Genomic DNA, 25,116 nt, shown 5'->3' on the forward strand with positions numbered 1-25,116 from the left:
ATTGGTTATATTATTTAAACATATATTTTACTGGTTGCTCTGGGTTTTAAACATACATTTAAAAATAACCTGCAACTACTATAGCATAATATTATACCACCTCATGTTCAGTGTAAACAATTTTTATGTGAAAACCATTCCCTCTCCCATCCCTTGGGCCATTGTTGACCTGAATTTTATTCTGTAAACACCTAACATATAATTTGGCCTGTTTTCATCAGTTATGTTTTAGAAAAACTGCGAAAAAGAAAAAAAATACTGTATTTTTTCCATTTTCAACGTTCTTCACATCTTACTAACAGTCTCATTTTCTGATTGATCTCATGCCTTTTTCCTAAAGACCTTTCTCTAACATTTCTTGCACATTAGGCTTAATAGCAATGGATTCCCTTAGTTTTTGTTTCCTTGAAAGTATTTATTTCTCTGTAAACTCTCAAGAATGTTTTCACTGTATAAAGAATGCTATGTTGACAGTTTTTTTTTTTTTTCTTTCAGCACATGAAGATACCACTGTCTTGTCTTGTTTGTATGGTTTCAGATGAAAAGATTGCTGTAATTCTTAATACTTGTCCTTCTGTAAATAGTATTTTGTTGTTGTTGTTCTGGCAGCTGTTAACATTTTCTCTTTGTCCTTGGTCGCCATTAGTCTTCAATGGTTTAAATATAATATGCATAATTTTGTTGTTTCTTGGATTTGTGGTTTAAGGTCTAATTTTGGAAATTCTTCAGTATTTTTTTCTTCTATACTCTTTCCTGTTAATCTACTTTTAAGATTCTGATTACACATAGGTTGAACTCTGATACTGTCACAGTGAAAATAACTGCTAGAGGGAGGGAGATTATCTCTGACCAAATGTTAACAACAACAAAAAAATCTATGCGTGATTAGGAGTGAATTACAATACAAGCTTTTTGATATTACAGGTAACAGAGAAGTTATCCTTGTCATTTTGTATCATTGGGAATGCATTTGCTAAGAATTTCTCACCAGAAATATAATGGAAGTCCAGAGATAGAGCTCCACACCAATTCAGAACATCAGAGCTGCTATTTGGAACTCACATTTCGGACTCCTTGAATGTTAGCTTGATTTCTAGGCTTATTATTTCAAATCGTGGGCATCTCCCATTTAACTGAAGGGATAGTTTTATTTTCATCATTTTCTTTTTAATTTAAAGGATAGGGTCTTTTCCGTAAATTATCCCCTCAGCAAACTTTTTCTTTGTAACATTAATCAATCAAGATTGACTAAAGTATCTATCTGCTCACTTGGAGAGGGGGAAAGCTAATGTCTGACATTAATAGCTTTTATAGTAAAAATCAGGCAGGAAAATATGTAGATTAAAAGTTTGCACCCAAAGAACAAATAATCCAATCAAGAAATGGGCAGAAGACATGAACAGACATTTCTCCAACGAAGACCTCCAAATGGCCAACAGACACATGAAAAAATGCTCAACATCACTTGGCATCAGGGAAATACAAATCAAAACCACAATGAGATACCACCTCACACCAGTCAGAATGGCTAAAATTAACAAGTCAGGAAACGACAGATGTTGGCGAGGATGAGGAGAAAGGGGAACCCTCCTACACTGTTGGTGGGAATGTAAGTTGGTGTAGCCACTCTGGAAAACAGTATGGAGGTTCTTCAAAAAGTTGAAAATAGAGCTACCCTATGACCCAGCAATTGCACTACTGGGTATTTACCCCAAAGATACAAATGCAGTGATCCGAAGGGGTATGTGCACCCCGATGTTTATAGCAGCAATGTCCACAATAGCCAAACCATGGAAAGAGCCTAGATGTCCATCGACAGATGAATGGATAAAGAAGATGTAGTATATATACACAATGAAATATTATACAGCCATCAAAAATATGAAATCTTGCCATTTACAATGACATGGATGAGACTGGAGGGTATTATGCTGAGCGAAATAAGTCAATCAGAGAATGCTATGTATCATATGATCTCACTGATATGAGGATTTTGAGAAACAAGGCAGAGGATCATAGGGGAAGGGAGGGAAAAATGAAACAAGATGAAACCAGAGAGGGAGACAAACCATAAGAGACTCTTAATCTCAGGAAACAAACTGAGGGTTGCTGGAGTGGAGGCGGATGGGAGAGATAGGGTGGCTGGGTGATGGACATTGGGGAGGGTATATACTATGGTGAGCACTGTGAATTGTGTAAGACTGATGAATCACAGACCTGTACCCCTGAAACAAATAATACGTGATATGTTAATAAAAAAGTTTAAAAAATGGAGTAACAACAACAAAAAGTTTTCAATTATGTAAGTATTGGTACTACTAAACACTTTTCCCCAAAATCACTTGCAATGGAAGAGATGGATAAAATATATAGTACTTAACCTCTCAAGTCACAATTTCAAGTTAAAATTGCACATCCATGTAATCCAAGACATTTGTCCTTATCACCTCAGTGACATCATCCTGGTTCATGCCATGGAGATATCTCAATAACTGTGCTCTCAAGTTCAAACCATAATACCCATACTCGATTCTTGTCTTATGGTATTTTACCAGGTATGTGGTATAGGGACTAGGATTATATTTTATGTCTGTCCTTCCCTTGATAAAATGCAAGCTGAATTAGGGTAGGGATATTTGGAATTATTTTTCATTGTGTATTCTAATGATAGGAATAATCACTGGAACCTAATAGGTAATCATAAATGTTAAATAAATTGATGAATGTTTTACAGAAAAACTGTATTTTGATAGGATTTCTAATCTTCAGTATACATTTTTGGAAAAGATATGTGAGGACAACTATGAAAAAATGCTACCTAAGGATAAAAAGGAAAATGAATGAAATGTCAGATAAATACCTTTTGGAAATGAAACCTAAGAAACAGATATTTGCTTTCATTTGTTGTATAATGGAAAAATGTAAAAAGAAAATAAATTTTTAAAAATGGAATGAAATAAAAAGGATCTTGGCAAGCTAAGTACACTAAGAATGAGAAAAAAATCACTGCTGAACAAATAACTAATTTAGTAACTAAGAAACAGACACAGATAGAAAATAATTTGGTAACACAGAACGAAATAATTATAGTTAATGCAAAGGAAAAAGATGGGATAAAAATGATCAAAACAAAACAATAATAGCAATTTAATATGAGTTGCTAACCATTTAAAGAACAATAAAAAATAATTTTGCAATAGCAAATCTAACCACTTACAGAACAATAAAAAAATTAGCAAAATTTCAGAAAACTGAAATTTTAATTCAAAGGGACAAAAGTGTTTCAGTAAAATTGTCATAAAATAACTAACACTGACAAAACCATTTGGCATGTTTAGGTTTTAAATATATATATATGTTTAGGCATTCTGTCAAAAAAAAATCCCCTAACAACCATAAAAGGAAGACTTCCTTTAGATTTTGTCACAGAACCATGCAAGTTCAAAGTAGAGAAATATCTCTAAATTTCCAGTGAAAATAAATGGAGTGATAACTGTGAAATCGTGGGGTAAAAACACTCCAAAAAATCAATAAAAGCAGCCAAAAACTCAGAATCAAATTTCTCAGAACTCTGAAGACTTCAGCAATGAGGTAACGTTTCATCAAGAAAAATGGCTGAATCTCAGCATCAACAACATGCTTTGTGGTGTTTAATCCACCACTCTACAGTTCAGCAGTAGACTTGAAAAGATAATAGGCCATATTACTGGTTTCAGAGGAAGCAAAACAGCACCATAGCTGTTTCCAAACTTGATTTCCAAAGAATAGTAATTACTTGACCTGCGTAGTGGTTCTCTGGAAAACTCTACTCAAATAGCTTATTTTAATTTCACCTCACTTGAACTTGCTGAGTGCCTTTAAAAGCTTCTCCCCAAGAGGTATTTGTCAAATATTTTAACATCCTGATTGCCTAAAGTGATTTATAAGAGTTGGGGCAGACAGCAGATTAACCAAAATCTTAAAAGGGAAAGGTGAAGAATGAGATGTCTATAGGGGCTTTAAAAATCTCTGATATATTCCTGGGAAGCATCATTCATTCATAGCGTTGTTCTCATGTACAGGAAAAATACATGAGAAGCTCTTCAGGTCTCACCTCTGATATTCCCTGAGGCTCTGCATAGCTAAATCTGGGTTTAAAGTTCCTGGTTGGGTGTGGTCACGCAGAGCCCCTCAGCAAAGAGTGGAAGACTTATTTGTTCTAGGAATTTAAAAAAAAAATCCCTATTTAGTTATTATCTGATCACTAAGCAAACTAAGTAGAGACTTTAATGGCCACACATTATAAAGAAACACTTTAAAATTTGTTCAGAAATGTCATTAACCAAATAATAAAAGCAAACAACACTAGTAACAAACCCTGGGTAGGAGGAGTATCTGATTTCCAGATTGTACCTTACGGTATTTGAAATGTACATTTTTCATCAAAACATCATGATATATACAGCTATTTTAAATGTGTTCCAAGAGCTAAAGGAGACCATGTCTAAATAACTAAAGGAACATATGGGAATATTCTCTCAACAAATACAGAATATCAATAAGGAGAGAGAAATTATAACAATGGATCAAATAGATATCCTGTAGTTGAAAACTAAAATAACCGAAATAAAAAATTCAGTAGAAAAGATCCACAGCAGATCTGTGCAAGTAGAAGAATCAGCAAACATGACAAAAGATAAATTCAGACTGTGCAGTCTGAGGAACAGGCAAAGAAAAATGAAAACAGTAAATAGAGTCTCAGATACCTATGGGATACCATCAAATGTAGCAAACACAAGTGTACCCATTAAAAGGACTAACGGCAGAAAGAGATATATATTTTTTAAAGATTTTATTTATTTATTTGACAGAGTGAGCACAAGCAGGGGGGGCAGGCAGAGGGAGAGGGAGAAGCAGGCTCCCCACTGAGCAGGGAGCCAGATGCGGGGCTCAATCCCAGGACCCTGGTATCATGAGCCAAGCCGAAGGCAGATGCTTAACCAACTGAACCACCCCAGAAAGAGATATTTCAACAGTATTTGGACACTTCAATACCCAACTTTCAATAATGTATAATACAAATAGGTAGACAATATCAAGGAAATAGGAGATTTGAACAAGCCAACTAGAACTAATAGACACTCTACCCAACAAGAGAACACACATTCTTCTCAAATGCTCAAAGAACATTTTATAGGATAGACCATATGTTTGTTCATAAAACAAGCCTCAAAAAAATTTAAAGGATGGAAATCATATAAAGTGTGTTCTCCAAACACATTAAAGGAAATTAGAAATCAATAACAAGGAAATTTAGGAAATTCAAAAATATTTGTTATTAACAAATTAACCAAGGAGTCAAATAATAAACCACAGTGGAATTACAAAATACTTTGTAATATCAACATTTAATGCATGCAATAAAGTTAGTGCTTAGATGGACATTTATAGCTGTAAATGCCTCCAATAAAAAAGATCCCAAATCAGTAACCTAATCTCCAACTTTAATAAAGTAGTAAAAGAACTGCAAACAAAGTCCAAAGCAAGCAAAAGAAGCAGTAAATATTAGAGAAAAAAAAAAGATAAAATACAGAAAAAAATAAAACAAAAAACTGATTCTTTGAAAAGATCCATACAGTTGATGACTCTAGCTACACCAACCAAGAAAAAAAGAGAAAAAATTTAGTTGTTTAAATCAGGGACTAAAAATGGATCGTAACTACAGACTTTACAGAAATATAAGTGGATGTTAAGGAAAAGCTTTAAACAAATATATGCCAAACAGTTAAACAACAGTGAGTACATTTCTAGGAAGACACACATTACCAAATCTTAAGATGAAAAATAAAATCTGAATAGATGTATAACAAGTAAACAGATTGAATTAATAATAATAATAATAATAATAATAATAATAATAATAATAATAAACTTCACACGAAGAATCACTCAGGACCAGATGACCTCACTGGTGAAGTCAACCAAACATTTAGAAGAGTGACACTAATACTTCCTAAACACTTATTTTTTTTAAAAAGCAGACATATAGGAACACTTCTTAGATATTACTGATTTGGGATCTTTTTTATTGGCAACATTACAGCTATAAATGTCCATCTGAGCATCAATTTTATTGCATAAGTATTGATATTATATATATATATATGAGAGACTCAGAATAGCTGCCCAAATCTAGAAAAAGTAGATAAAGGACTCATACTTCCCAACTTCAAAACCCAACACAGCTACAGTAGTAAAGAAAGAGTGTTACTAACATAAGAATAGACAAATCAATGGAGTGGAATTTAAAATCCAGACATAAAACCAACCTCACTTTTATGGTCAATTGATTTTCACCAAGAGTGCTAAGAAAATTTAATGGGGAAAATAATCATCTTTTAAACATACCATCTTTCTTTTTATCTAGCTGCTGGGACAACTAGATATTCACATGCAAAGGAATGAACCTGAACCCCTATCTTACACCACATATAAAAATTAACTCAAAAGTGATCAAATATCTAAATTAATTTTAATAAGATAAAATTATAAAACTCTTAAAACATACATGCAAATCTTTGCAACATTGGATTGCGGAACAGTTTTTTTAGATAGGACACCAAAAATGAAGCAACCAAAGAAAAAATAAGGTAAACTGGAACTCATCAAAGTTTTGTGTATCAAAGGATACTATGATAGTAAGATAATCCACAGAATGGAAGAAAATATTTGCAAGTCATACATAAGACAAAAGTCTAGTATCCAAAATATATGGAGAACTCTTACAGCTCAACATAACAAGATAAACCCATTAAAACTGGGGAAGTATTTGGATAGATATTTCTCCAAAGAATATATTCAAATGGCCAACAAGCACATGAAAATGTACTCAACATCATTTTCATTAGGAAATACCAATCAAAATAATACATAATGTGCTACTACTTCACACATAAAAGAATGGTATAATAATGTAAAAACAAATATAAAACAAGATATGGAGTAACTGGAACTCTCATACATTGCTGGTGAAACTATGATTTCAGCCAAAAGATAAAACAGTTTGGCAGTACCACAAAAGGGTAGAATTATTATATAATCCCATGTTCCACTTCTTCATATATAGAAATTATATAACAAAGAATTAAAAAATAGGTATCCAAACAGAAATTTATAAATGAATGTTAGAACGTTATCACAAAGCCAAAAGATGGAAGCAACCTAAGGGTCCATAGGGTATGAAAAAAATATATATATTAATATGAATATATATGTATATATATTTCAAATATATATTATTGCATGTTATATATTTATAAATATATTTTATATATGAATAGATTATATTTAAAATTTTTATAATTGTATAATATATTAATATAACAGTATATTAATAATAAATTTATATATTTATATAAAATTCACCCATTTTATGGATATATATGATTATTATTTACCCATCAAAGAAAATAAACAATTGATACATACTACAACATCAATGAACCTTAGAATCATTATGCTGTGAAAGAAACCAAAAGGCACATATTTTATAATTCCATTGTATGAGATATTCAGATTAAGCAAATCCATATAGTCAGAAAGTATATTTTCCCCCTAGTGGCCAAGGGGAAGGGGGGTAGAAACTGATAACTGGTATGGGGTTTCTTTTTGAAGTATTAAAAATATCCTAGAATTACTTAGGATGGTTGTATAGCCTTGGCAATATACTAAAAACCATTCATTTGTTCACTTTAAAGTGGTGGATTTTATGTAATTATAATTTTATATATTTATATAAATAAATATTTATGTATGTAAGTATGTATATATATTTATATTACAATAAATATAAATATACCCATACACACATGCAAAGTTGAGCAAAAATCTAATACTATACCTGTCACAATTCTTAGGACAGTAGCATGAAAATAGCACTAATTGTGAGTGCTATATGAGCTCAGGAAATATCACAATCATAGGACATTTACAGGAAGGTCAATAAGAGATACCTGAAAATGTTGCATTTTTAATATGGAATATATATAAATACAGAATTAAAGCTAAAGAGTTATAAGAATTATGAATAACAGAATATAATAGACTGACTCATACAGGATAGCTGATATAAGAAATGTTTCATCTACAAAAATACCAATTTCATACAGTGTAACTCAATAAATGTCATAGACAAAGTAAAACTTATATTGAATAAAGTATAGAGAAGAGGTGACAGAAAATGATAGTATGTCAATTTCCGTATTTTTCCTAATGATGTAACAAATTATTTAGTCAAAACTGATAACTGCAGGGCAATTTTAATATCTTATTTAAAATGATAAACATTAAAAATAAAGTAAGCTACAGTAACCGTAAAAGAACAAAATATAATTAATGATTGAGACTTTGAAAGTGGAAGAGTGGTAAGGAATTTTAAGAGTTTTTTAATCTTACATTCTTAAAAAAAAAAAAAAGTAACTAAATATTTGACACCAGAAAAAGAATAAGAACCTAAATAGAATGGAATCAACAAAAGAGAACTGAACCAAATTCATGTTAGACTTTAATATATAATTATATTTGAATTCTTCAGTTGGTGGCAAAAATTTGGAATTTTCATTGGATTTCAATGTTTTTATCATAACTAGTTATTTGTTCAGGGATAAAAGATGGTTCTCATCTTCCTTGTGTGTGTCAAAGCTATGTAATTACAGATGATTTGTAAAAGAAATCATAAATGCAATTCATTTTATATGTTGCATATTATACATTCAGTATTTAGTATTATGTTTTTGGAAAGAAATATAATACCAATCAAAATGTAAAATGTATATTATTTTCTATACAACAATGTAACTCCTAGAAACTTATCCTGGATATTCACACAAAAAAATAGGGCAACACTGAAATGTACTCACAGAATTTTTCATAATATCCAAAATTTGGAATTGACTTAAATGACCATTAGTAGCAAATTACTTTTTTTGAAAAGTGTGTGGAGTATAAATGAAGATTTATTTACTAATTTTGGAATATGAGCTGGAGTGACAGGGATCTTCAGATTTCTATGGGAGCAAAAGTGCTGGCAGATTCCCTTTCTCTTCCTCTCCCCCAGTTTAGATAGCAGGAACCAGCCCTGATACTACATCTATCTTGCTAGTACTACATGCCCCACCTCCATGTTGCCCTCAGACTCACAGCATCCACCCTACCAGCCTCAGCAGGCTCCCTCCAAAGTGGTTCCTATCCTGCCATACCCTGGAAGCAGCCTTTGCAGAAATCTGCACCACCTTAAAGTGACTCCTGCCCTGTGGAGGGGGAAAATAAGTCCACACACCAGTGCCCTTGCAGTTCCTGCAGCCAGGCTTCTTAGCTGGCTGCACAGGGAGAAAGACCTGCTATTCTGTGTGGCAAAGAGGTGGATTGAGACACCTAGTCTGACTCCTGGCCTCTACCACATAGAGCCTGCAGTGGTCTCAGGCCTCTCAACAACACTGGACCAAACCCAGCCCAGTGCACACACAGCAGGCAAACTGGGTCAGAGCAGCAAACTGCGCTAAGGATAACCATGACCCAGTCACAACAGTAGGGTGCACAGAGACCACACAAGAGATACCCTAGATATCTGGTTCTGGTGACCAAGGGGGTTTGTACTAACAGGGGACCATAGGACCTCTTCTACACTGGGCCACTACTTTCAAGACCAGGAGATGTAGCTGACATCCATAATACATAAGAAACAAACACAGAGAGTTGGTAAAAATGAGGAGACAGAGGAATCTGTCTCAAATGAAAGTACAAGACAGTATCACAGCAAAACATCTAAATGAAACACAAATAAGCATTATGCCTGATAAAGAATTCAAAGTAATCATCATAAAGATATTCACTGCACTTGAAAAAAGAGTAAATGAACTCAGTGAGACCTTCAGCAAAGAGATGGAAAATATAAAAAAGAATCAGTCAGAACTAAAGAATTCAATAACTGAAATGAAAAAAATACACTAGAGGGAACCAACAGATTAGAGGGTGTAGAAAAATGAATCAGCAATCTGGAAGACTTTTAGAAAGCTTTTAGAATGCATTCAAATTTAAGTAGTCATCAACTCTATTATAGGCTGCTATACACATAATATGTTATATATGAACCTAACGATAACCACAAATCAAAAACCTATAATAGATACACAAAAAAATAAAGAGAAAGGAATCTAAGTATAGCACTAAAGGAAGCCTTCAAGCCACAAGGGAAAAGAGCAAGAGGAGAAGAAAGGAACAGAGAGGAACTGCAAAGCAACCAGAAAATAATTAACAAAATGCCAGTAAGTACATACCTATCAATAATTTCTTTAACTCTTCATGGAATAAATGCTCCAATCAATAGATACAGAGTGACTAAATAGAAAAAAAAAATAAGACCCATTGATAATGCTGCCTATAAGAGACTCATTTTAGACCCAAAGATACCTCCAGATTGAAAGTGAGGGGGTAGAGAACAATTTGTCTTATTAATGGATGTAGAAAGAAAGTTGGAGTAGCCAACCTTTTATCAGACAAACTGGATTTTAAAACAGACTATAAGAAGAGATTAAGAAGGACACTATAGAATAAAGGGGTCTATCCAACAAGAAGATCTATCAATTGTAAATATTTATGCCCCTAACTTGGAAGCAGCCAAATATATAAATCAATTAATAATAAACTTAAACTAATTGATAATAATACATTAATAGTAGGGGACTTTAAAACCCCACTCACAGCAATGGACTGATCATCTAAGCAGAAGATCAACAAGGAAACAGGCTTTAAATGACTCACTGGACCAGATGGACTTAACAGATCTATTCAGAGCATTTCATCCTAAAGCAACAGAATACACACTCTTTCTGAGTGCATATGGAATATACTCCAAATTAGATCACATACTGGATCACAAATCAGGCCTCAACTGGTACAAAAATACTGAGATCATACCATGCATATTTTCAAACAACAATGCTATGAAACTTAAAGTCAACCACAAGAAACAACTTGGAAGGAACACAAATACATGGAGGTTAAAGAACATCCTACTAAAGAATGAATGGGTCAACCAGGAAATTAAAGAAGAATTAAAAAAATACATGGAAGCAAATGAAAATGAAAACATGACAGTCCAAAACCCTTGGGATGCAGCAAAAGTGGTCCTGAGAGGGAAGTATATAGCAATACAGGTCTTCTTCAAGAAGAAAGAAAACCCTCAAACACACAACCTAAACTTACACCCAAAGGAGCTTGAAAAAGAACAGCAAATATAGCCTAAATCCAGCAGGAGAAGGGAAATAATAAAGATTAGAGCAAAAATCAATGAAATAGAAGCCAAAAGACCAGTAGAACAGATCAATGAAACTAGGAGCTGGTTCTTTGAAAGAATTAACAGATTGATAAACTCCTATACAGACTTATCAGAAAGAAAAGAGAAAGGACCCAAATAAATAAAATCATGAATGAAAGAGGAGAGATCACAACCAACACCACAGAAATGCAAACAATTATAAGAGAATATTATGAGCAATTATATGCCAAAAAAAATAGGCAATCTGGAAGAAATGGATGCATTCCTAGAGATGTATAAACTACCAAAACTGAAACAGGAAGAAGTAGAAAACCTAAACAAACCCATAGTCAGCAAGGAAATTGAAGCAGTAATCAAAAATCTCCCAAAACAAGAGTCCAGGGCCAGATGGCTTCCCAGGGGAAATCTACCAAACATTTAAAGAAGAATCAATACCTAATCTTCTGAAACTGTTCCAAAAAATAGAAATGGAAGGAAAACTTCCAAACTTATTCTATGAGGCCAGCATTACCTTGATCCCCAAACCAGACAAAGACCCCACCAAAAAGCAGAATTACAGACCAATATCCCTGATGAGCATGGATGCAAAAATTCTCAACAAGATACTAGGTAATCACATCCAACAGTACATTAAAAGGATCATTCACCACAACCAAGTAGGATTTATTCCTGAGCTACAGGGGTGGTTCAACATTTGAAAATCAATCAACATAATACACCATATTAATGAAATAAAGGGTAAGAACCATGTGATCCTCTCAATAGATGCAGAAAAAGCATTTGACAAAATATAGCATCTTTTCTTGATAAAAACCCTCAACAAAATAGGGATAAAAGGAACATACCTCAACATCATAAAAGCCATATATGAAAGACCCACAGCCAATATCATTCTCAATGGGGAAAAACTGAGAGTTTATCCCCTAAGGTCAGGAATATGACAGGGATGTCCACTATCATCACTGTTGTTCAGCATAGTACTGGAAGTCCTAGTTTCAGCAACCAAACAAAAAGAAGTAAAATGCATCCGCACTGGCAAGGAAGTCAAACTTTCACTCTTCTCAGACAACATGATACTCTATGTAGAAAACCCAAAAGAAGCCACCAAAAAATTGTTAGAACTGGTACAGGAACTCAGCAATGTTGCAGGGTATAAAATCAATGCACAGAAGTCTGTTGCTTTCTACACACCAACAATGATGCAGCAGCAAGAGAAATCAAGGAATCCATCCCATTTACAATTGCACCAAAAACCGTAAGATACCTAGGAATAAACCTAACCAAAGTGGTAAAAGATCTGTACTCTGAAAACATAGAACACTTATGAAAGAGATTGAGGAAGTCACAAAGAAATGGAAAAGTATTCCATGCTCATGGATTGGAAGAACAATGTTAAAATGCCTATATTACCCAAAGCATCCACACATTTAACGTAACCCTTATCAAAATTCCATCAACATTTTTCATAGAGTGAGAACAAATGATCCTAAAATCTGTATGGAACCACAAAAGACCCCAGATAGCCAAAGCAATTCTGATAAAGAAAAACAAAACTGGAAGCATCACCATTCCAGATTTCAGGCCATATTACAAAGTCATCAAGACAGTATGGTACTGGCACAAAAACAGACACATAGCTCAATAGAACAGAATAGAGAACCCAGAAATGGACCCTAAACTCTATGGTCAACTAATCTTCAACAAAGCAGGAAAGAATATCTAATGGAAAAAAGACCATCTCTTCAACAAAAGGTGTTGGGAAAATTGGACAGCCACACGCAAAAGAATGAAACTGGACCACTTTCTTACACCATAAACAAAAATAAATTCAATACGGATGAAAGACCTAAATGTGAGCTGGGAATCCACTAAAATCCTAGAGGACAACACAGGCAGCAACCTGTTTGACCTTGGCCTTCAGCAACTTCTTGCTAGACACATCTCCAAAGGCAAAGGAAACAAAAGCAAAAATGAACTATTGGGACTTCATGACTTCGTCAGGATAAAAATCTTTCACACAGCAAAGGAAACTATCAACAAAACTAAAAGGCAACCTATGGAATGGAAGAAGATATTTGCAAATGACCTATCAGATAAAGGGTCAGTATCCAAAATGTATAAAGAACTTATCAAACTCAACACCCCCAAAAATAAATAATCCAATCAAGAAATGATCAGAAGACATGAACTGACATTTCTCCATAGAAGACATATAAATGGCTAACAGACACATGAAAAATTGCTCAACATCACTTAGCATCAAGGAAATACAAATCAAAAGCACAATGAGATACTACCTCACACCAGTCAGAATGACTGACATTAACAGCTCAGGAAACAACAGATGTTGGTGAGGATGTGGAGAAAGGGGAACCCTCTTACACTATTGGTGGGGATGCAAAATAGAACTACCTAGGACCCAGCAATTGCACTACTGGTATTTATCCAAAGGATACAAAAATAGTGATTCAAAGGGGCACAGGCACCCCAGTGTTTATAGTAGCAATGTCCACAATAGCCAAAATACAACATCTGTTCATGATTAAAAACTCTCAACAAAGTGGGTTAAGAGTGAATATACCTCAATATACCAAAGGCCATATATGAAAAAAAACCTGGCTAACATCATACTCAATGGTGAAAAACTGAAAGAATCTCCTCTAAGATCAGAAATAAAACAAGGTTGTCAACTCTCACCACTTTTATTCAAATAGTAGTGGAAGTCCTAGCTATAGCAATCAGACAAGAAAAAAATACAAGGCATCCAAATTGGAAGGAAGGAGTAAAACTGTCTGCAGATGACATGATAATATATGTAGAAAACCATAAACTCTGCCAAAAGAAACAAAACAAACAACTATCAGATAAATAAATTCAGTAAATTTTCAGGATTCAAACTTGATATACAGTAATCTGTTCATTTCTATGCACTAATAATGAAGTAGGAGGAAGGGAAATTGAGAAAACAATCTCATTTATAACTGCACTGAAAAGAATAAAATACCTAGAAATAAATTTAACCAAGGAGGTGAAAGACACATACTCAGAAAATTATAAAACACTAATGAAGAAGTTGAAGACAACACAAATAAATGAAAAGGCATACCCATGCTCATGGATTGGAAGAATTAATAGTAAAATGTCCATATTACCCAAAACAATCTACAAATTTAAGGCAATTTATCAAAATACCCATAACATTTTTTTTAAGATTTTTATTTATTTATTTGACAGAGAGAGAGATAGCGAGAGCAGGAACACAAGCAGGGGGAGTGGGAGAGGGAGAAGCAGGCTTCCTGCCGAGCAAGGAGCCCGATGAGGGACTCGATCCCAGGACCCTGGGATCATGACCTGAGCCGAAGGCAGACGCTTAACGACTGAGCCACCCAGGCGCCCCCCATAACATTTTTTTATAGCCCTGGAAGAAATACTAAAATTTGTAGGGAACCACAGAAGGCCTCAATGAACCAATGCAATCTTGAGAAAGAACAAAGCTGGAATCATCACACTTCCAGATTTTATGATATACTACAAATCCATAGTAATCAAAACATTATGGTACTGGCATAAAAACAGACACATATACAATGGAACAGAATAGAGAGCCCAGAAATATACCCACACCTATATGGTCAATTAATTTACAACAAAGGAGGCAAGAATATGCAATGGGGAAAAGACAGTCTTTTCAATAATGGTGCTGGGAAAACTGGACCACTTTCTTACACCATACACAAAAATAAACTAGAAGTGGATAAATGTGACCCAAATATGAGACCTGAAACCATAAAACCCCTTAAAGAAAAGATTGTCAGTAATCTCTTGGACATTGCCTTTAGCAACATGTTTATGGATATGTCTCCTCAGGCAAGGGAAACAAAAGCAAAAATAAGCTACTGGAGGGGCACCCGGGGGCTGAGCCGGTTAAGCATCCAACTCTTGATTTCAGCTCAGGTTATGATCTCAGGGTTGTGAAATCAAGCCCCGCCTTTGGCTCTGCACTGTGTGTGGAGCCTGGTTAAGGTTCTCTCTCTCCCTCTTCCCCTCTCCCTCTCTAAGAAATAAATTAAAAATAAACTATTGGAACTATACCAAAAACTTTTACACAGCAGAGGAAATCACCAAAAGGCAGCATACTGGGGTGCCTGGGTGGCTCAGTTGGTTAAGCGACTGCCTTGGGCTCAGGTCATGATCCTGGAGTCCCGGGAACGAGTCCTGCATCGGGCTCCCTGCTCAGCAGGGAGTCTGCTTCTACCTCTGACCCTCCTCCCTCTCATGCTCTCTGTCTCTCATTCTCTCTCTCTCAAATAAATAAATAAAATCTTAAAAAAAAAAAAAGGCAGCATACTGCATGGGAGAAGATATTTGCAAATGAAATATCCAATTAAAAGTTATTATCCAACATACATAAAAAATTTATACAACTCAAGACCAAAAAGACAAACAATCCATTTAAAAAATGGGCAGAACTGAAAAGACATTTTTCTGAAGAAGACATACAGATAGCTAACTGATGCATGAAAAGATGCTCGACATCACTAATCATCAGGGAAATGCAAATCAAAACCACAAGGAGATACTACCTCACATGAATCTGAATAGTTGTATCAAAAAATATACAAGAAATAATAATGTTGGAGAGGCTATGGAGAAAAGCGAACCCTTGTGCACTGTTGGGAGGAGTGTAAATTGGTGCATCCACTCTGGAAAATAATATGGAGGGTTCTCAAAAAATTAAAAATTGAAATTCCATGTGATCCAGTAATTGCACTACTGGTTATTTACCCAAAGAAAACAAAAACACTAATTTGAAAAGATGCATGCACCCCTATGTTTACTCCAGCATTATTTATAATAGCCATGATATGGAAGCAAACCCAGTGTCCACTGATAGATGAATGGATAAAGGGCTATGCATAGAGAGAGAGAGAGAGAGAGAGAGAATGGAATGTTACTCAGGAATAAACAAGAATGAGCTCCTGACATCTTGACATCTGTGCCACACAGATGGACCTAGAGTATATTATGCTAAGTAAAATAAGTCAGACAAATAAAGACAAATACCATATGATTTCACTTATTTGTGGAATCTAAAAAACCAGCCAACCAAATGAACAAAAGCCAAAAACAGACTCATAAAGAGAACAAACTAGAGGGTTTGCCAGAGGGGAGATGGGAAAGGCAGTGAGTGAAATAGATAAAGGGGATTAAAAAGTACTTTCAATTATAAAATAAGTTAGTCACAGAGATAATAAATACAGCTTAGGGAATATAGTCAATAATATTTAATAACATTGTATGGTAACAGATGGTGGCTACTCTTATGGTAAGCATTGAATAATGTATAGAATTGTCAGTTCATTATGTTATGTACATGAAACTATTATAACATTGTATGTTTACACTTCAATTAAAAAATATGAAGAAAAAGAAAATTCAACTAAGTTAGAGTATCCCCTCATGTTACTGTGAAAAATTATTTTATTATGGATGTAGTAAGCTTAGTTTTATATCATAGCTACAGTTAATTCTAACTTGACATTTGTCATTTCTAATTTAGAATAAAATACTATTTTGTATTATCTGGTTGGAGCTAAGTTAAAGTTCATCATACACCATTGATTTCTACTAGTCAAAATGATATAGAAAAGAATCTCACTTTGGACATTATAATCACAGTTTTCCCATGATATATTTACTCTCAGAACAATATTCTAATTCAAGAACCAAAAAAGAAAACATTGAAAAATATACCAAATCAGTAATCAGACAATGTCATTAAACGAAGCAATCAAACCATTATTTATCAATATCTTATTGTAAAAATATAAATTGAACATTTAATGTTTTTTGAACATTTATTGTTTTTATAATGAGGAATGTAGAACATGGTAAAATATATTCATTTCAAGTCACAAAATCATTCATGATCAAATTAAGATTAAATCTTTGCTGGTATAGACTCAAAATTCCTTAGTATTATACTTCCTAATTCTAAAGCAGTATGATATTTTTATTTTATTTATTTATTTATTTTTAAAGATTTTATTTATTTATTCATGAGAGACAGAGAGAGAGAGAGAGAGGCAGAGGGAGAAGCAGGCTCCCAAGGAGCAGGGAGCCCGATGCGGGACTCGATCCCAGGACGCTGGGATCATGACCTGAGCTGAAGGCAGATGCTTAACCATCTGAGCCACCCAGGCGCCCCAGCAGTATGATATTTTTAGAGTGCTATTAGTGGTGTGATTACTGGTTAATTCAAATTTCATAATTCAAATAACTTGAAAGTAGCATAAATAGTTGGTAAATCCTTTAAACCAATACATGTTATATGTATATTCAGATGTTCTATGGTTCTGGGAAATTTTATAAAATTTTGTAATTCTTTGCTCAGCTAACAAAAACCAATACTTAGGGACTTATCAGCATTTACATATTTTATATAGAATAAATATATACATACTCTAATGATTTGATAAAAATATAGAATATTATAAAGGAATATATATATTTATATTTTAATGTCAAGGACAACTGATGTATCTTCACAGACTTTAGATAAAGTTACTGAAAATTTTTATATCAGAGTGCTGACACAATTATTTGAAAAGTGACCTAACATGAAAATCCACGTAACATATGTAACTGAAAATGTTACTTAAAGCAATGGGAGAATATGAGAGCATTACATGGAAAATTTTAGCAAAATTTCTTTAGGATAAAATCCTCATAATTTCTCTTATTTCTACATTTCAAAAGTAAGAATATTATCAGTAGGCTTGGATACAGTCATACAGAATAAGCATAACTAAATCATTATTCCTTATCTGAATGCCTACTCTGTTACAAGCTTCTAATTAGATGGTCATACTGAAAGAGATAAAATGTACAAGGACAATTGTGATGAGTAAAGATGACAGACAAGTAAATAATTTCAGTATAATTTTATGAACCCTAGGACAGATTAGACTATAGGCTTTTATGGTAGTACATCAAAGTGTACTTTTCATGAAGAAAGGAAATAATGATTGAAGCCATCTGGAGTAAGTCATCCTCTAAACTGACCCTTAAAGTTGAATGGGAATTGGTCAAGTGAAAGTGGAAGGAGTTGACTCCCCACAGATGGACCAATATATGCAATATCACAAAGACACAGTTCAGAAAGGTAAAGATGTGTGCATGTCTAGGCATGATGATCAGAAAGGAAGAGGGCAATAGAAAAGTCTGGAAAAGTAGACATGTTAAGATCTTAGGGGTCATGGGGTGCCTGGGTGGCTCAGTCGTTAAGCGTCTGCCTTCGGCTCAGTTCATGATCTCAGGGTCCTGGGATCGAGCCCCGCATCGGGCTCCCTGCTCCGCAGGAAGCCTTCTTCTCCCTCTCCCACTCCGCCTGCTGTGTTCCCTCTCTCTCTGTGTCTCTCTCTGTCAAATAAATAAAGTCTTTAAAAAAAAAAAAAAGATCTTAGGGGTCATGCTGATAACCACGGCTCAGAAATTGCCATTGTGTTATTCTCTAAAACGCCAACCTCTCCTGGCTATATGCCAGTTGCGTCAGGTAACCAGATCTTGTAGCCATGTGGAATAAACTGGACATAATTTCATACTAGAGTGCCAGCCTGTGAACAGCTGCCCTTAAAAATATATGAAAATATGAGGCCAAGAACCATATCCACTGCCAAGGTCCAGAGGACACAACAGCAAACTGGCAGTTCTACTAAACCCCCCAGAGCATTATCCCACGATCTGAGGAGTACCACTCTCTTGTCTGTATTTTATGACTCCAAGAGCTTCTGATATATTCAGGAGGTAGATTCCCAAATGCAGATGTTTAACAAGTCTATCACTTTATTTATAGCTATTTATCATCTATCTAAAAAATAATGACCTGAGTGTAAACAAGGGATATTTCCAATGTATTTAACTCTGCCCATAGTAAGTATGAAACCCTCCATTATTTTTCAAGTGTTAAAATAGGAAGATTTAATATTCGAATACTTAAATATTCAAATGCATTTAAATAAATTGAATATTAATGCCAATGTTTAAATATTTAAATAAGATGAAGATACTATATGAATATTTGAGTAGTATCATTTATAAATGACTTTGAAATTTTGAATTTTGTTCTGTTATTCTATTTCGTGTAAGCTCGGGGAGGGGAAAGGGCCGAATGATCATTTACATGAAATGGCTAAGTAGTAAAATAATCATGTGTTGCCACACCAAGTGATGCTCTAAAGTGGTTATACCAGAAGCTTCAAAAACCTGAACATTAAACAACAGATCCGTCCTTCAAAACCTGGTCGGGCATTGTAATCATCTATGGACAGTATGAAAAGTACAGGTTCCTAAGTCAGTCCTCCAAGATAATGACTGATAAATCTGGGTAGAGACCCAATAATGTATATTTTCAATGAGAGCTTCAGATGATACTGATACCGGTTTCACACAGATTGTCATTTGAGAACCACAGGTACGGGGCCTCCCTTTTCAGCTCAGGTCTGAGCCAGGAAATAAGTTTTATACTTCAATATTGCATTGATATTTAATATATACGTTGAAACTTCTATTTAGATCAAATTATAAACAAGGGCCCAGTGTGCTCAGGATTGAGAGAGAAGTGGAGATAGGTAGCGGCTCTGCAAAATGAACTATCATTGTAGAATAACAACATTTATAGGCAGTTTTCAAGACATTAGTGAGGAATGTTATAAAATGACATTTGTAAAGCTAAAACAGAATGTTAATATGGACTCTTCCTGTTTACGGTTTAGGCTGAGCCCCAAAGTCAAAGGATATACAAAATATCACAAACATCCCCTTATCCAAAAGACAGGTAAGTGACCCTCTACACTTTTTACAAATCAACTCTGCTCACATTAGTGATCACCTCTGTCCAGAGTATAAAATGATGGGATTGAACTTTGCAAGGGAAGATTTCCTCAGAACGTACTGTCATGGTAAGTGCATGACAGTACTTTCTGACAAGTACTCATTGACAAGTACTGTCAATTGACAAAGTACTGTCATGATATGTGCATGACAGTACTTTCTGACAAGTACTCACTGACAAGCCATTAGTCAATATGATATATTTTTTCCTCCAGACCAAGAGAAAGGAGGAAAGGTTCTTTTCCTCTCACCTCAAGCCAAGAGAAAAGGGGTTATGAAATCATTCAAATAGTTAGATATTTGTGTCAGGAGATTTGACAGTATGAAATATCCATGTGAAAAAGGTTATCAAAAAAAAAATCATTACCTAAAATGGGGCAAAAGTAAGGCAAACATTTGGGAGGCAAGTCCTTTTGATATTAAAATGGTGACCAAAAAATATACAATAATAGTCTTAGGTAATGCACTTAACTGATTTTATTTTTTACTATTGATTTATAGTTTCAGACTAAGTAAAATTTCATCTTCTGGCTTTTTATACTGTAGTGATACAAAGAAATTCTCTCTGGTGGAACAGGTTGCTCTAAAGATTTATGGCCTGTTGAACACTAACCAGTTTTATATTTAACCCAACAATGTTATATTAATATTTCTTTGTTAAATTGACTATAAATAATTTGGCTTCTCAGATACCTATTGAACCAATCATAATAACTTAATTTTCCCCTCATTAATTAATGGGCTAAATAAGATCTTATATATTTGCTGACTTTATGTTTGCATTGAAGTTATGATTTTACCTTTTTGAAATTTGCAGTTTTTCAAGGCTATGGCTAGAACTGCCTATTTGGTGGCAGAATTAAAAGGGGTAACTGAATCACAATAATCTATCCTCCCCACTCAGGGTGTGGGAAGGGAGATAACCTCATCCTGGATTTGTCTCTCACAAATACTGCCTGGAAAGTCAATATGATTTTGGCACAGAGCTGTACATAGTGTTTTGTCAAAGCCTTCATTAATAATGGGTTAAATAAAACATATGATGTATGTTCATTCTATATTAACTTGAGAATAAAATTTTACTTTTGATAATTATACTTTCATAGTTTTGAGTGGGTGAGGGAGTGTATCATGTAAGCTCTTTAAGTTTAAACAAGTCTTTGTAGACTCCCAGAGAGTACTGCAAGTAAAACCCAGAACTTTACCCTCATCGTCTCTTTCCCTGCCTCATTTACTCCAGGTTTTTATTGACTTTGACTTCGTTTCTGTTTTTCTAGTTTGAACAGTAAACTATTCCCCATTGGTGCCAGTGGTCTCTACAGGTAAAAAATGACAGAGGATTAGGTAAGGATTGAAGAATAAATTTTAAGACTAGCAATTTCTTTCTCTAGGTGAAGCCATTGAAACAACTTGATCCCTGGTAGCAAGAGAAATAACTGTCTTGTTTATCATTGTATCCCAAACGTCTGTCAAAGAGTCTTGCAAAGATTAGGCATTTAATAAATACTTGGTTAGTAAGTAATATTGTTGCTTCCATGAGTGAGTCTGTTTAGTTTCTTCCTTGTTGCATTTATTAGTTAGTGACGTTTCTGACCATTAACTGCACCCTTCCCTGCCTTTGTCTTTCACCTGAGTTCTAGTAACCTATATTTTTAACTAGGAGGATAAACTCTCAAAATTCCATTTTATGTGACCATACTGAGCTCTTATATGCCACTATATCCTATCGTATGAAAGGCACTCATCTCAAAATGGCAAAATAGCTTTTGGTAAATATTATATTCCAGTAAAATCAAGAAAAATTAGTTATAGATAGTAATCCACCCAGAATATATTTTGGTTTTCTGACAGGTTCTTATCTAAACCTGGATACAGTTATGTTTAATCTCCAGATTAGAAATATAGATAGACCAATTTGTTTCAACATTGCTAGAATATACTGAGCTATTAGAAAACTGGCAAGATCTCTAATATATTAATGTTTCCATCATACAGTAATGTTTTTGTGCAAATTAATATGGGGTCAGAAAAGAATTGAATAGCAAAAACAACAAAATACAGTCTTAGGCATGGTAACTATTATATAATCTCTGGCTCTCTGTTCTATATCCTTAAGTCCTGGTAGTATCCTTTGAAACTTTTTTTTTTTTAATGATACATCTAAAGTCTTCCCTAAATGCTTATTCCTTGAAATCCAGACACTCTAATATTAAGTTTTCTCAAAAACTGACAAACCATTCAAAGAGGTGTTTTCCATGATTGTATATGTCTATACTTCTGTTAAGATGTATCCCAGGATTCAAATGGGAAAGAATATCTTAAAGCACCTCCTCTTACCCAAGCATATCTTTCACTTAATATTTACTTAAGCCACTTTCTTGGTAAGGCAAGGTGGTGTTAATTAGAATAATGTGCCCCCAAAAGATGAAATGAACACCTATTTACAGTAAAAAACCACTACTGCTTACTATATAGATAGAATTCACAATGTCATAAATACTCTAATGAGGTAGAAGCAAAGTTATCTACACTCAAAAACATTCTAGCACTTTAAAATCTGCATATCAAAAGTGAACTTTCTACTTTTTGCCTCAAGGCTATTCTACTTTTTTTGGATTGTGTTCCAAAAAAATGGCTTCAAAACTCATTCAAATCCTGGGAGAGATTAATGAATTTTTCTTTTACATTTTGTTCTGAAAATCTGCCTGCAAGTTATAATCAGAATGCTCTTTTTTAAAAACCAAATTCTATTGCTATCAATTTAGAATACAGTTTTGCCGTGGGTTCTTTAGGATAGTTATCTGAATAGGTCAAGGTGGCATTGGAAATAGGAATCTAAAACACTGACAAATAGGTTGAAAGAAACAGATTAAGGAGTTAAGACAAATCATATGCACCCAAAAAATCAAGAAAACTAGTAAATGGCAATTTAAGCAACAAAACAGTACTATCAAAAATTTTGGCAAAGTCTTCTGAGCAGAATGTCTTGAAATTTATTTCAGTCAGAACACACATCCATTTTGGGACCAGAGCCATTGATAAGTTTGGTGAAAGCAATGGTGACAGGGGTATGCACCATGTATTGATAATAATTCCTGAATATCACTAATCAAGTTTATATAAACCAATCAAAGTGCATTTTGATTTTGGCTTCTATTGATGGAGCATAAAGAATAATACATACATCAACACGATACACTACATTAAAAAAATGAAGGATAAAAACCATATAATCATCTCAATAGATGCAGAAAAAGCCAGTGATAAAATTTAACATCTATTTACGATAAAAACTCAATGAAATGTATCCAAAGGGAACCTTGACATATTATATAGTTCATATATGACAGGCCCACAGCTAAAATCATACTAAATAATGAAAACCTGAAAACTTCTTCTCTAAGATAAGAAACAAGACAAGGACGTCTACTCTCACCTCTTTTATTCAACATAGTATTGGAAATCTTAGCCAGAGCAATTAAGCAAGATAAAGAAATAAAAAGTATTCAAGTAGAAAAGGAAAAGTAAAATTATCACTATATACAGATACATGGTATTATATATAGTAAACATTAAAGATTCCACCAAAAAATTGTTAGAACTAATAAATTCAGTGAAGTTGTAGGATACAAAATCAATATAGAAAAATCTGTTTCATTTCGATACACTAACAATCAGAGAGAACTATAAGAAAGAGAAATTAAGGAAACAGTCTAATTTATAATTGCATCAAAAAGAATCAAATACTTAGAAATAAATTTAGCCAAGGAGATGAAAAACCTGTAAATTGAAAACTGTAAGACACTGATGAAAGAAGTTGAAAGAGACAAATAAAAAGATATCCTGTAGTTATGGATTGGAAAAATTATCATCACCCACATATTATATCCCATTAATATTACCATATTACCCAAAGCAATCTACAGATTCAGTTTAATCTCTATCAAAATTCCACTGGCATTTTTCACAAAAATAGAATAAACAATCCTAAGACTTGTGTGAAACCACAAAAGACCCTGAACAGTCAAAGCAATCTTGACCCCAAAAAAATTAAAAAAAAAAAAAAAGATAAAAACTGGAAACATCATACCTCCTTGAGTTCAAACTACATTACAAAACTATAGTAGTCAAAGCAGTATGGTACTGGCATTAAAAACTGACACATAGTTCAGTGGAACAGAATAGACAGCCCAGAAATAAACCCATGCATCCATAGTCAACTAACTACAAAGGAGCCAAGAACATATAATGGGGAGAAGACAGTCTCTACAGTAAGTGGTGCTGGGAGAACTGGACCACTATCTTCCACCACACACAAAAACTAACTCAAAGTGCTTTAAAGACTTGAACATAAAATCTGAAACCATAAAACTTCAAAAAGAAAACATACATGGTAAGGACCTTAGTATCAGTCTTGGTGATGATTTTTTGGGTGTGAAATCAAAAGTAAAGGCAACAAAATAAAAAATAAACAAGTGGGGTTACGTCAAACTAAAATCTTTCTGCATAGCCAAGGAAACCATTAACAAAATGAAAAAGCAACCTATGAAGTGGGAGAAAATATTTGCAAATTGCATCTAATAAGGTGTTAATATCCAAATTATATAAAGACATTATACATCAATAGGGAAAAAATAACCTGATTAAAAAATGGGCAGAGGTAGGGCGCCTGGGGGGCTCAGTCACTTAAGTGTCTGACTCTTGATTTTGGGTCAGGTCACGATCCCATGGTCTTGAAATTAAGCCATGATCGAGCCCTGCACCAGGCTCTGTGCTGGGTATGGAGCCTGCTTGAGATTCTCTCTCCTTTCCCTTTCCTCCTGCCCCCTCCCCCCAAGCTTGCACTCTCTTTCTCTCTTAAAAAAGAAAAGAAAAGAAAAGAAAAGAAAAGAAAAGAAAAGAAAAGAAAA

General features: G+C 34.1%; 1 long non-coding RNA gene across 2 annotated transcripts in view; it reads left to right on the forward strand.

Annotated features, from left to right (window-relative positions):
- LOC118017045 overlaps window positions 1-25,116 on the forward strand; it is a 119,974-nt gene that overhangs the window by 80,638 nt on the left and 14,220 nt on the right. For both annotated transcript variants that reach the window (XR_004681038.1, XR_004681039.1), the window contains exons 4-5: window positions 20,089-20,150; window positions 21,484-21,550. This is a non-coding gene — a long non-coding RNA (uncharacterized LOC118017045). The remainder of the gene's footprint in view (window positions 1-20,088; window positions 20,151-21,483; window positions 21,551-25,116) is intronic.

This window comes from Mirounga leonina, unplaced genomic scaffold, assembly GCF_011800145.1.
Source record: "Mirounga leonina isolate KUSES-001 unplaced genomic scaffold, KU_Mleo_1.0 Mir_168, whole genome shotgun sequence".
Taxonomy (NCBI): Eukaryota; Metazoa; Chordata; class Mammalia; order Carnivora; family Phocidae; genus Mirounga; species Mirounga leonina.